The following is a 10,329-nucleotide window of genomic DNA, read 5'->3' as shown; positions in this document are numbered from 1 at the left end:
ATCGTTAACCTGAGCAGGCTGTGTCTCCTCGTGCGCCAGAGACGTGTCAGAGAGCCCACACACGCGAGTGCGTGCCCATGGGTCTGGCCCCACCTGTGCCGAGGGCAGACGCAGGTGTGCGGGCAGCTCCGGGCGGTGCTCATGGGTGGCCAGTTCTGCACACTCGTACCTGGGCCTTGGTGCGGCGGGCGCCCGTCTCGGGGGCTCTGTGAGCCCGATTCACGGGCACCCTTTCCTTCCTTGCAAACGTAGAGTCTGGCCCTGCGGCCAGCCTGTGACACCGCATCACTAAATTCGAGTGACAGTCCTGCCACATCGCCATAATCAGTGACACGGGATGATTTTCTGCTGCTGACAGGGCCGAGCATCGAGTATGATAACGGTCACTCTGTCTTCGTCCCCGGCTGGAGGGGGACATCAATTCACCTGCTGAGCCGGCCCGCGAGGCCAGCGGCTCTCTATCCATCTTCACAGAGAGCTGCCTGGTGTCTAACAGAGAGGCCAAAATGACATCAGTCAATCACTCTGCCACCGCCACTCCTGCAGGGGTCCCAGGGCCTGCCACTGCCCCACTGTCCCCGGGAAGCCGACGTGGATCCCAGCCGAAATGCCTGCTCGTGGTCCCAGTGGAGCCGACGAGCCAACCACGCGTGGGGACGTGGAAGAAGTGGATTCTGCGTGTGCAAACATGCTCCCGATGTGCTGCGTGGGGGGAGCGAGGATGCCACTCCCGAAATGGGCGTTCCTGTCCTATGGTGACTTTCAGAGACGTCTGTGTAGGGAACGCAACTTTGTGAATATCTTCTCAGGTTTCTCCTGCGTCTGCACAAAACCAGAATGCTCCGTGCATACACAACAAAACAAGCAGGGACACGGCACGGTGGGTGGCACCAGAGGGCAGGTCGCGCCACCAAGCTCTGTGCCCCTGGACACCGCCACCGCCAGAGAAGCAGGGACAGGACGAAGCCGGCGTCCCTCCTCGACCCTTCCTGCTCCGTGGCAAGGCGTTTCAGTCCTGTGAGGATGGGTTTCTTTACACAACCAAAGAAAACAAAGGCCAGAATGATCCCCGATACATTTAAAGACATTTTCCCCAGGCGCTGTGCTCAGAAAGGTGGAACTAGATTTGCGACTTTGTAACAAGTATCTGGGGTACGTCCCCTGCGCACTTCAAACAGAACTCTTTTCAGCAGGCGGGTGCGTTTGGAAATTCAACTCACCACCACGGTAACACGCACAAAGCTGAGTCACAGTAGTTTGCGTGCGAATAAACCCTCCTCTGGGTGACCTTGGGCGAGCGAGGGGCTGGGCCCGGACCCTTGAGGGGTCGCGTCCTCATCTCCACCTGCATGTCCCAGCTCTGTCTCTGAGGGGAGGCTGTGTCATCACGGCCGTCCTCCCGAGTCACTCAGACGATGTGGGCCGTGCAGAGTGCGTCAGTGTTGGGTGGGGGCCCCGCCCTGGGCCAGGCGCCCGGAACATGTGCATTATTTCCCTTAAGGCCCAACCTGTGTGCTTTCAGCTCAGTCTCAGAACCCCAGGGACAGGTGTGCGGTCACAGGACACACGAAGGAGCCATGTGGACAGGTCTGGCAAGCCGGTGCGAGTCCCGGGCGCCGGTCAGCCCTGTGCTGCGGGCCCCGTCTGCACGTCCGTGGCTGGAGTCTGTTTTCCTCCTCCTTGCAGATAACACAGGACACACAGCCTCCAAAGTGCTTCTTCCAGGTTTAATTTGGCTGTGATTTCTGCACGTGCGCACGCACACACAGCAACACTAGAAAGACGCAAAGCGATGCTGAAGCACGGAGAAGTCTAACCCTGTGGGCACACGTGAGCCACGAGAGAGAAGGTCACTATTGGCAAGAAAATGACGGTCTCTCTGGGGACCCTGGAACCCAGGTGGGAGTCAGTCCCTCGGGCTTTTCAAGGGACGGGAAACAACATGCAGATTAGTGATGGCTGCCTGCTTGCTCTCCGTGAAAGGTGTGTGAACACAGTTTGTGTCGCTCCCCACTGGGGCCGCCCTCGGTCTCTGGGCCTAAAACCTAACGACCGGTCTCTTCCCGTCGTCCAGAAACCCGGGGCCGGCCCTCTCGGCCCGGCGGCCCCCTCCGAGGGCGCGGGGGTGCGCAGGCTGTCCCCATGAGATACGGCCCAATCTCCGGCCAAAGCTTCCCGTGTCGGTTTTGACGCATCAGATCATCGCTGCAGGTGGTTTGCGATGTCCAATGTTCTGTGAAGATGGGCTTTTCATATCCTTTATTGTTTTTACTGACAAAATGTGGCCGGGGCTTCTGCAGGGGCGAGAAATGAAGCGGAGGCGAAAACTGCAGATAATTTAACCCCCGTACACCTGAGCGGCCCCCGTCCCGGCGGCCAGGTCGGCGAGGCCCTGATGTGTTCCTGCTCATCGATCTGCCCTCCGCCGCCTCTGTGACTGAGCGCGACCCCGCTGCCCACACGCTGCCGCCCCTCTGACTCCCACGGCCCCACGTGGGTCCCTGTGTGACGTCGGGGGCTGTGCGGCCGCCCATGATTCTACCTTGCTGCCTCTCGGACTGGGGCCTGACAGAGAACACAAATGGTCCCTCCCAGTGTGCGGGGGCTGCGGTGGCAGGACCGGCACGTGGACCCCGCCTGGGCCCCCGTCCTTCCCAGGCTCCTTCCTTGCTTGTCCTTCCGATTTTCCCTTTTACATGCTTTACACGAATGCCGCACGCAGTTGGGGCGTCAGTCAGCACACCTGGTGCTCCTGGCACCTGGCCCACGGCCCGTGCCTTGCACACGCACAGGGGCACACTCATGGACAAGCTCATGGACGCGCACACAGATACACTCACTGGCACGCTCACGGACACATGAACCCGTGGCAGGTGTGTCAGTGCTGACAGTCGTGGGTGTGTGCGCCACACCCATGACTGTGCCCTCACCATCGTCATGCACACACACGCACACACACACACGCACAGGGTCCAGCTTTATGGTGAGTGGTGTGGCTTCCTGGTGCAGCCACTGTCTCCGACTCAGAGCCGCTCCGGCCAAAGGGCCGCAGTGGGTGGTGGGGCAGCGCCTCGCCCTCGGCTCCTCGCTGGCACCCCTGCGGATCCCCCCCGCGGCTCCCCCTCACTTGCCTGCTCTCCGCCCTTCGTACTACCTTTCTGCTCTCAGACCATGGGGTCTGTTCCCTCAACACCCCTCCTCCCGGAGAACTGAGCTGTGCGACATGGACGCTCTGCCTTGACATGGTGACAGGTGACTGTACTCCACAGACTGCTCTCAGGGACACACACAGCCTCAGACTGTGCCCTGACTCAGGCTGCCTGTCTACAGGAGACACCAAGGCTCTGAGCTGCAGCGCTGTGCCGGGGATGGGCCAGGCAGGGGCACAGAGCCCGCCGGGGTCATCCTCAGTGCCTCGGAGAACTTCCTGGACGCCCTGGCACTTTGCACCGGGTTTCTGCTCTCAGACCGTGCAGTCTGTCCCCGGAGTCCCTCCCTCGTATGTGTCTGGGGCCATGGCCCAGGGTGTCGTTCCGAGACCTGGCAGCATCGTGGGGCCATGTCCCGGGAAAGATGCCCCGGCCCCAGGCCCCCTGTGGCCAGAGCACAACCAGTGGGCCTGGCGCACGTCCCCTGGAGCGAACGTGATGGGACCAGGACCCTGCAGAGGAGGGGCAGTAAGGGGCCTCGAGGTGCGAGGGGCGTGCGGTCAGGTCAGTGGTCCCACAGAGAAGTGTCGCCGTCAGCCCACAGACACGGTCTCTCCCGAGAACCCCCAGGGAGAGTAGGAGCCCCCATCGGTCTCTCAGCTCGACCAACCACAGCTGATGACGGAGGCAGTCTGTGTGATGCCGGGCAAGTGCGTGGGCCCCGCCGTCAGCCGTGGGGAGCTCCGCCTTCCTCCCGCGTGGAGTTGCTTGGTCAGGGTGCGTTCTGCAGACAGATGCTCTGTCCTCATCGCACGAAGGGACTCCTCTGAGTCCCTTTGGCCACCTGAGCATGTTCTTCATATGCCTCTGACTCAGCAGGTTTTTATCAAAGGGTCGCACGATGCAGGGTGGCACTGGGCGACTCTGGGGCAGAGGGAAGGTCGTGGGCTCCGACCCACACGGGGGACGGGGTGTGGCTTCTGTGCTGGTCAGAGAGCTGGGGTTGAGGGAAGGCCATGGTGCACTGCTGTGCCAGGGTGGAGGGGACAGGGCACGGGACAGCTGGGGCAGCAGGGCAGGGACCGGGCAGAGGGTGCACGCTGGGCCCGGGGGGTGTGCCACTCTGTCACAGGGGCCGGCTCCGCTGGTGTGACGAGATTCCCTTGTGCACAGGGGCAGGAGTGAGCAGCGAGAGACGTGCCCAGGTGAGGACGCCGGAGAGGCACCTGGGAGCAGGACGGGAAACCGCGTTCCTGCGATAGGCAGGCCAGTGCACCGACCCAGCTAGGTCAAGTTCTTCCCAGGGCCGTTTGACTTCTGTGGGATCAAGGCCAGGCGGGTGGCTCCCAACGCCCGGTGAGTCCAGGGAAAACCCTGCTTTCAAGGCGCTGCCTCCTCGGAGGTGGCAGCGGCAGGAAATAAATGCGCCCGTAATTGGTGTTCACCCGCACGGCCGAGACGGCGGCGGTTGCTAATGAGACCTGTAAACGCGCAGTCGATGCGGCGGCGTGCGAGATGTGTCGGCGTTAATGTTACAATTAGAACATTGGCGTTTGCATCTACTGACTGTGCGGTGCTTAAATTTGTAATCTTAACTTTGCCTTAGCTGGTGTTGATGTTTACTTTCTTCCCCATTTTTTGAAATAACAAAGACGACACTTACCAGTGTTTGCATTTAAACAGACGACGCAGGCTGGGAAGTTGCCACCTCACTGAGCCGAGCAGCTGGGTAGACTGAGGAGAGAAAACACTGGATGGGGTGGGGGGAGGGGGGTCCCACAGGCATGCGGTGCACTGGGCGGGGACTCGTGTGTCATCCACAAACTGGCCAACTGGGGGGGACAGGGACGTGTGCAAAGGTGGAGTGGGACAGAGAGAGACAAGGGGGAAAACACTGGGGTGATGAGACTGGAATTGTCTTTTTCCCCAATTGAGAACTACTTCTAAACGCCGTAGGAAGTTTGCCGAAGTGCTGAGCGGCTCAGGGTGGCAGCCCCAGGCCCCACCCAGGTCTCCGAGCCCGTGGCCACCCCCGAGCTCACGCAGGTCCCGCAGCCCAGCTGAGGAAGGGCCAGGGGACAGGGTGGGGGGCGGAGGGGCTGCCCTGTCCTGTGCGGCCGCCGCAGATCCTTGACCAGGGACGCAGGGGTGGGTGGTGTTGACATCCCGGGTGGCAGGGCACACACCACGTGCCACCGGGCATCCCGCGACTGGGGAGGGGGCCCAGCACAGTTCTGACACCCCCCTGTGGGTTGGGCCCCTCTGGGAGCAGCTGTTACTGCCGCCAGGCCGCACCCAGCGCCTCGGGGCACTGGCCACCTGGAGCTGACGGACGCCGTCCCCAGCCCAGGGACACAAGTGGTGGGGGTGGTGGGTGTTTGGAAGGAGAGGAGAGCCAGGTGGGCAGCTGCAGAAGAAAAGCCGTGTGTGCGGCCTGCGACGCTTGCACCGAAGTGTTTCCGCCAGACAGAGTCACCGGGAGGGAACGCTGGCCCAGGGCTCTCGCTGCACAGGGCGAATGGCGGCCACCAGCCTCCTGGGACTGGCCCCGCACGCCGCTGTTTCGCTCAGGACCACGCCCGCAGCTCACAGGTGGCGTCCTGTGAGCCCCCGAGAACAGGGGCGGGGAAGACGGCAGGGTCCCCGGCCAAGTCCAGGTTATTTCCGCGGTTCGAGCACAAATGTTGCAGGCAGGGTTGGGTTCCGGGCCCTTGTTGTCCGCTTCCCGAGCCAGGGTCCCTGAGAGGGTGCTGGCTGGGGACCCGGCGTCACTGAGCTCTGTGACACCACCCCACGCCCCTCTCCGTACTCGCCCAGCAGGTGGATGCGCAGAAGCCCACACCCTCCCCTGGACGGTCCTGTCTGTGAAGAACCTGCTCAAGTGGCCAAAGGCCACCTCTGGTGGACGTGGCGTCATGTGCGGGTGGCCACCAGCAAGTTCGACCCAGGTAGGGGGCTCGGCCTTGGAGGGGCTGCCCGGAAGGAGGGCGGCCAAGGGGGCTGAGTGGGCCGGGTGGGCTCAGGGCGAAGCCAAGGCCCCGCCGACTGCAAAGAGGTGCCGGGTTTAGGGCCTGGCGTTTGGGGTGACTTGGGACGCCGCTGGGCCGTGCTTACTGGAAGGCGTTTAAAAAATACTCCTGTGGTTTTTGAATGCATTGGCCTTAAAAATCGGTGCTCCTTTCATGTTCTTTTTTGAAGCAACACAACACAGGTCAGGAGACACGGGCCTTCCATGAGATCGCAGCCGTGGGCCGAGAGCCCCTCCCTCAAAGTGCTGGCTGTGACCGAAGGAATGCCTGCATTCAGGTGTCCGTTGTCCCGTGCGCATCGGCCTCAGTTCCCGGGCTCCCTGGTTTCTGTGGCAAAGTTGCCACAGGAAAATATTAAGATCTGATTTATCCACCTTCTCCCGGGACCCTCAGTGGGTACTTAATGTGAAATAGTGTGAGCGGCGTGGGGGGACACCTCGGCCGGTGAGGCGCATCCCGGGGAAATGGCCCGTGGTATTGGTAGCTCGCAGGTCGTTGACTATCCCAATTTAATTTGGGCAGCACAGGACATTTCTAATAATTAATACTGTAATAACACTTAATGATCTGCACTCATGCAATCTGAAAATCCGGCTAATGGTGCAGTTTTTAGTGATTGCACCAACAGCAAGTTTTAAATGTGTCCAGGGCTGCTACTTCAGCATCGGAGCCCCGCCCGCCGACGACCCCGCTGTGGGCCACTACTGACCCCAACTCTGGGCCTCGACGAGCAACCGGGTCGAAGACAGGAGGACCCGGAGCTTCCCCCGGACGGGAAGGACACTGGAAAGCGGGGACACTGTCCCTGGAGAGGAAGCAGCAGGTTGGGAAAAGGAGGAACCGAGACTGTTTCCGCAGACTTTAGCAGGACGGCATCAGTGCTCGGGGGCCTGTCTGGTGCATGGCAGCGTGTCACTGCCCTTTCGTCTGCCAGCTGTCCTGGGCCGTGGGCAGGACATGCCCACCCCGACGGGCCTTCCCTGCCCTGCGCCACCCTGCGAGATGTGCGTTTCAGGTGGCATGGCTACGACCCTTCCGGTGCCTCCTGCCTGTGCGGCTGCCCTGCGAACTCCCCGCGAGAGTTTGCACACTGGCTCCCGGAGTCGCGCCCCGGAGCTGCAGACGGGGCTGAGGCTGAGGCAGGTCGAGGCCCTTCCTCCAGAACATGGTGGTGACGGCCCAGGCATGTCGAGGCACATGCCCTCACCCCTCCGCGCCTCGGCCTCCAGACAGGATGTGAAAATTCGTGAGTGTGAACAGAAGTGATGAGCATGACAAAAACGGGCTGTCACAGCTCTTGCCGCTGTGGCTGGGAAGTCAGTCTGTTTATTTACACAAACGGCTTTATTAACTTTCAACTTCTGTTCTTACAACCTTACAATATTTTCACAAACCAGAAAACCGACACAAACCATAATGCACGCCTCAATCGGCACTATAATTTTAAGTGCATACACGGCCCACCCAGTTACTGTTGTCACCTTGGCCCCTTTTGGGGGGCACCTGGAGCAGGCCAGGGGCCTCCTGGGGGCAGTGCCCCCCGAGAGGGTGAGGGGCTGGCAGGCACAGAGGGACCAGCGCCTCCTGCAGCCCAACCTGAATGCTGCAGCGGGTTTGCGCACGAGAAACAGAAGAGGGGACCACGTTGGTGGGTTTTGGGTTTAAACGGAAACATCAGATGAAGTCTAATGAACCTGGGAGAGGTTGACCTGGGACCTGAGCCATGGAGGCCTCTTGGGGGCCATGGTTCCAACAGCAAGACGTTTTCTAGAAATTCACGCATTAGCGTTCGCGCCAAGAGAGGGGACATGGTCCTCCCGATCCGGACTGCCCGGTTACCGCCCGGTCATGGCCGGCAGTGCGGACATCCCGATGTGCCGGTGCTGGTCCTCTGGTGTGAGGTGCAGGGGCCTCGGGGCCTCCGTGAAGAAGACACGTCCGTCCCGTGTCCTAGGAAGCTGAGCAACAGTCCACAGGCTGCCTTTCCAGGTCCCTGAGCGTCAGTGTCAGACTAGGAGCCGGGCTCCGCAGCAGGCGGGCGAGGATCCAGAGTGTCCCTGAGGGACGTCCAGCTCCACGCTGACCCTCACAGAGGCCCGAGGCCATCCGGGTGGGGTGGAGGGGCTAGGGTGGCGTGCCCAGGAGCAGGTGCTCGGCCTCCAAAGGTGCGGACGCGCCTGAGGCTCCCCGTGTGGGCCCCACGGAGCAGGGGCCCTTGTGCAGAGTGGGGCCTGCTTCCGCTTCAGGAAGATAAAAACTAAGTTGAAGCACAAAGCACAGTTCCGTGAGGGGACAGAATCCAGCGGGAGACTGAACACGCACAGGAGACATTGCAGCTTTCGACATACCAGCAGACGCTGTTTCTGTTTTCCTCCGACAGCTACGAATCCACTGCTGGAAGGGACTGTATCTATTCTGAAGCTCAGACTGAGCCCATTTAAAAAGTAAGCTGCTCGGCTTCGACAGCACATAATTCTTCTTATCCCAGAAAACCGACAAAAACGTCAAGCATTTTATTATGGTAAGTATATCACAGTAGATAACATACTTTCAAATCTGAAGTTCACACATGCAGACTCTAATCGTTCGCCTCTCGGTGCTGGAGAACGTTTCTTATACGAAGCAGCACGTCCGTAGCGTATTGATACATTCCAAGTCCTCCCCTCCAAGGGAGCTGGGTCTCCATTCACACACAGGGAAGCTGTTGCCTCGGCTGGCGGGGGTGCGTCGTGGGGACGCTCAGTGAGAGCGAGGTCTGAGGCACTGGAGGTCCGACCTCGAGGGCGAGTCCCGTCAGAAGGACACGACCAGGACACAGCCTTTTCTCCTTTTCTAAAAAAATCCCTTTTATACCTGCCCCTTCCAAACACGCGTTTGAGGGTGTGTGCCCGCGGAACATGCACTCACCAGCAGTGACAGACACACGGAATGTGAGAACCTGGAAGGCAGGCAGAGCCGGTGTGTGGCTGGCTGATGGCCGCCACGGCCCCGGAAAGGGAACAGCGTGCATTTCTGTGGGACGCGTTCCTGAGGCCGGCACGGGGGAACCTGAGCGTCATCACCCTATAGATCGATGGTCCCGTTTTATCTTAACAGTAAAACACGAGGTTTCAGACACTCGCTCAAGTGCACTTGGGAGAGATACATTTTGAAGTCATCCTGTGCAAACAGAAAAGGTACAAGAGGCCCCGCCTCTCGCTGTAGGACCCACTTCAACAGGGTCTTCACGGGGGCTCCTGGTCCAGCAGCATCTCCGGGCCTTATTAGGGGAGTTTGTCCCAGGGGGATGGCCCGGTGTCGGCGGCTGCGTCCACGGGAGAGCGACGTCATCTCTGAGCGACTGACGAGGAGCCGTGGAGACCAGTCTGTCCCCTCCTCAAAGGGCCACGCTGCACATGGGCCCCTTTTCTATGGTTTTCAGATCCCTTCCACGGTTAGATCAGAAAATCAGTAATTACAGTGAAAACCGGTGACAGGAAAGTGTCAGACTGGGTGGCAGAGACCCCTCCAATGGATAATTTCAGGGCTCCTTCGTACCGAGGATTAAACAACAGTGCCTTCTCCCCAGGGTTTGTCTGCTAAAACTAATGCCGCGCGGACCATGAACTCCATCGTCCAAGTCAGGGAGTGGGAGCATGGTCGGGAGCGAGCCGGGCGGAGCACCAAGCCCACGGGTCCCGCGGAGCCCCCACTTGCTTCTCCACTCCCCCGGGACGTGGTCACCCCGTGGCCCTTCCAGACGGGCTTGCACGCCCTATTTGTCCAAAAGGCGTACCTGCAGATTCAGATTCCGCACGTTAAGAATTTGTGGCGTGTTCAGTGTAGAATTTACGGAAGCATCTCGGAGGGGCCAGGACTTCCCAGGGAAAGACAGGAATGAGCCAGTTTCACTGACCTGGGTTGACTCCAGCTTACGCAGCCGTGGGGTGACTGTGGGCAGTGGTTCTGCCTGACCCATCCCCAGGGTTGACTCTCGAGACTGCAGCCGGGCGGGTCCCCCTCGGTGAGTGAGCAGGTGCACGCCAGCCGGCGTGGCATCACAGGCAAGTTAGCTGGGTCCCACAGGCCCTCCGTGAGCCACGGCCTCGTGCTCTGGATGTGCCCGCGTCCCCGATGGCTGCATCTCCATGGGGATCCTCTCGCAGGGCCTG

Source organism: Sturnira hondurensis, unplaced genomic scaffold (genome assembly GCF_014824575.4).
Source record: "Sturnira hondurensis isolate 20B ecotype Veracruz unplaced genomic scaffold, ASM1482457v3 Scaffold0001872, whole genome shotgun sequence".
NCBI lineage: Eukaryota > Metazoa > Chordata > Mammalia > Chiroptera > Phyllostomidae > Sturnira > Sturnira hondurensis.
This window is presented reverse-complemented; position numbering follows the sequence as displayed.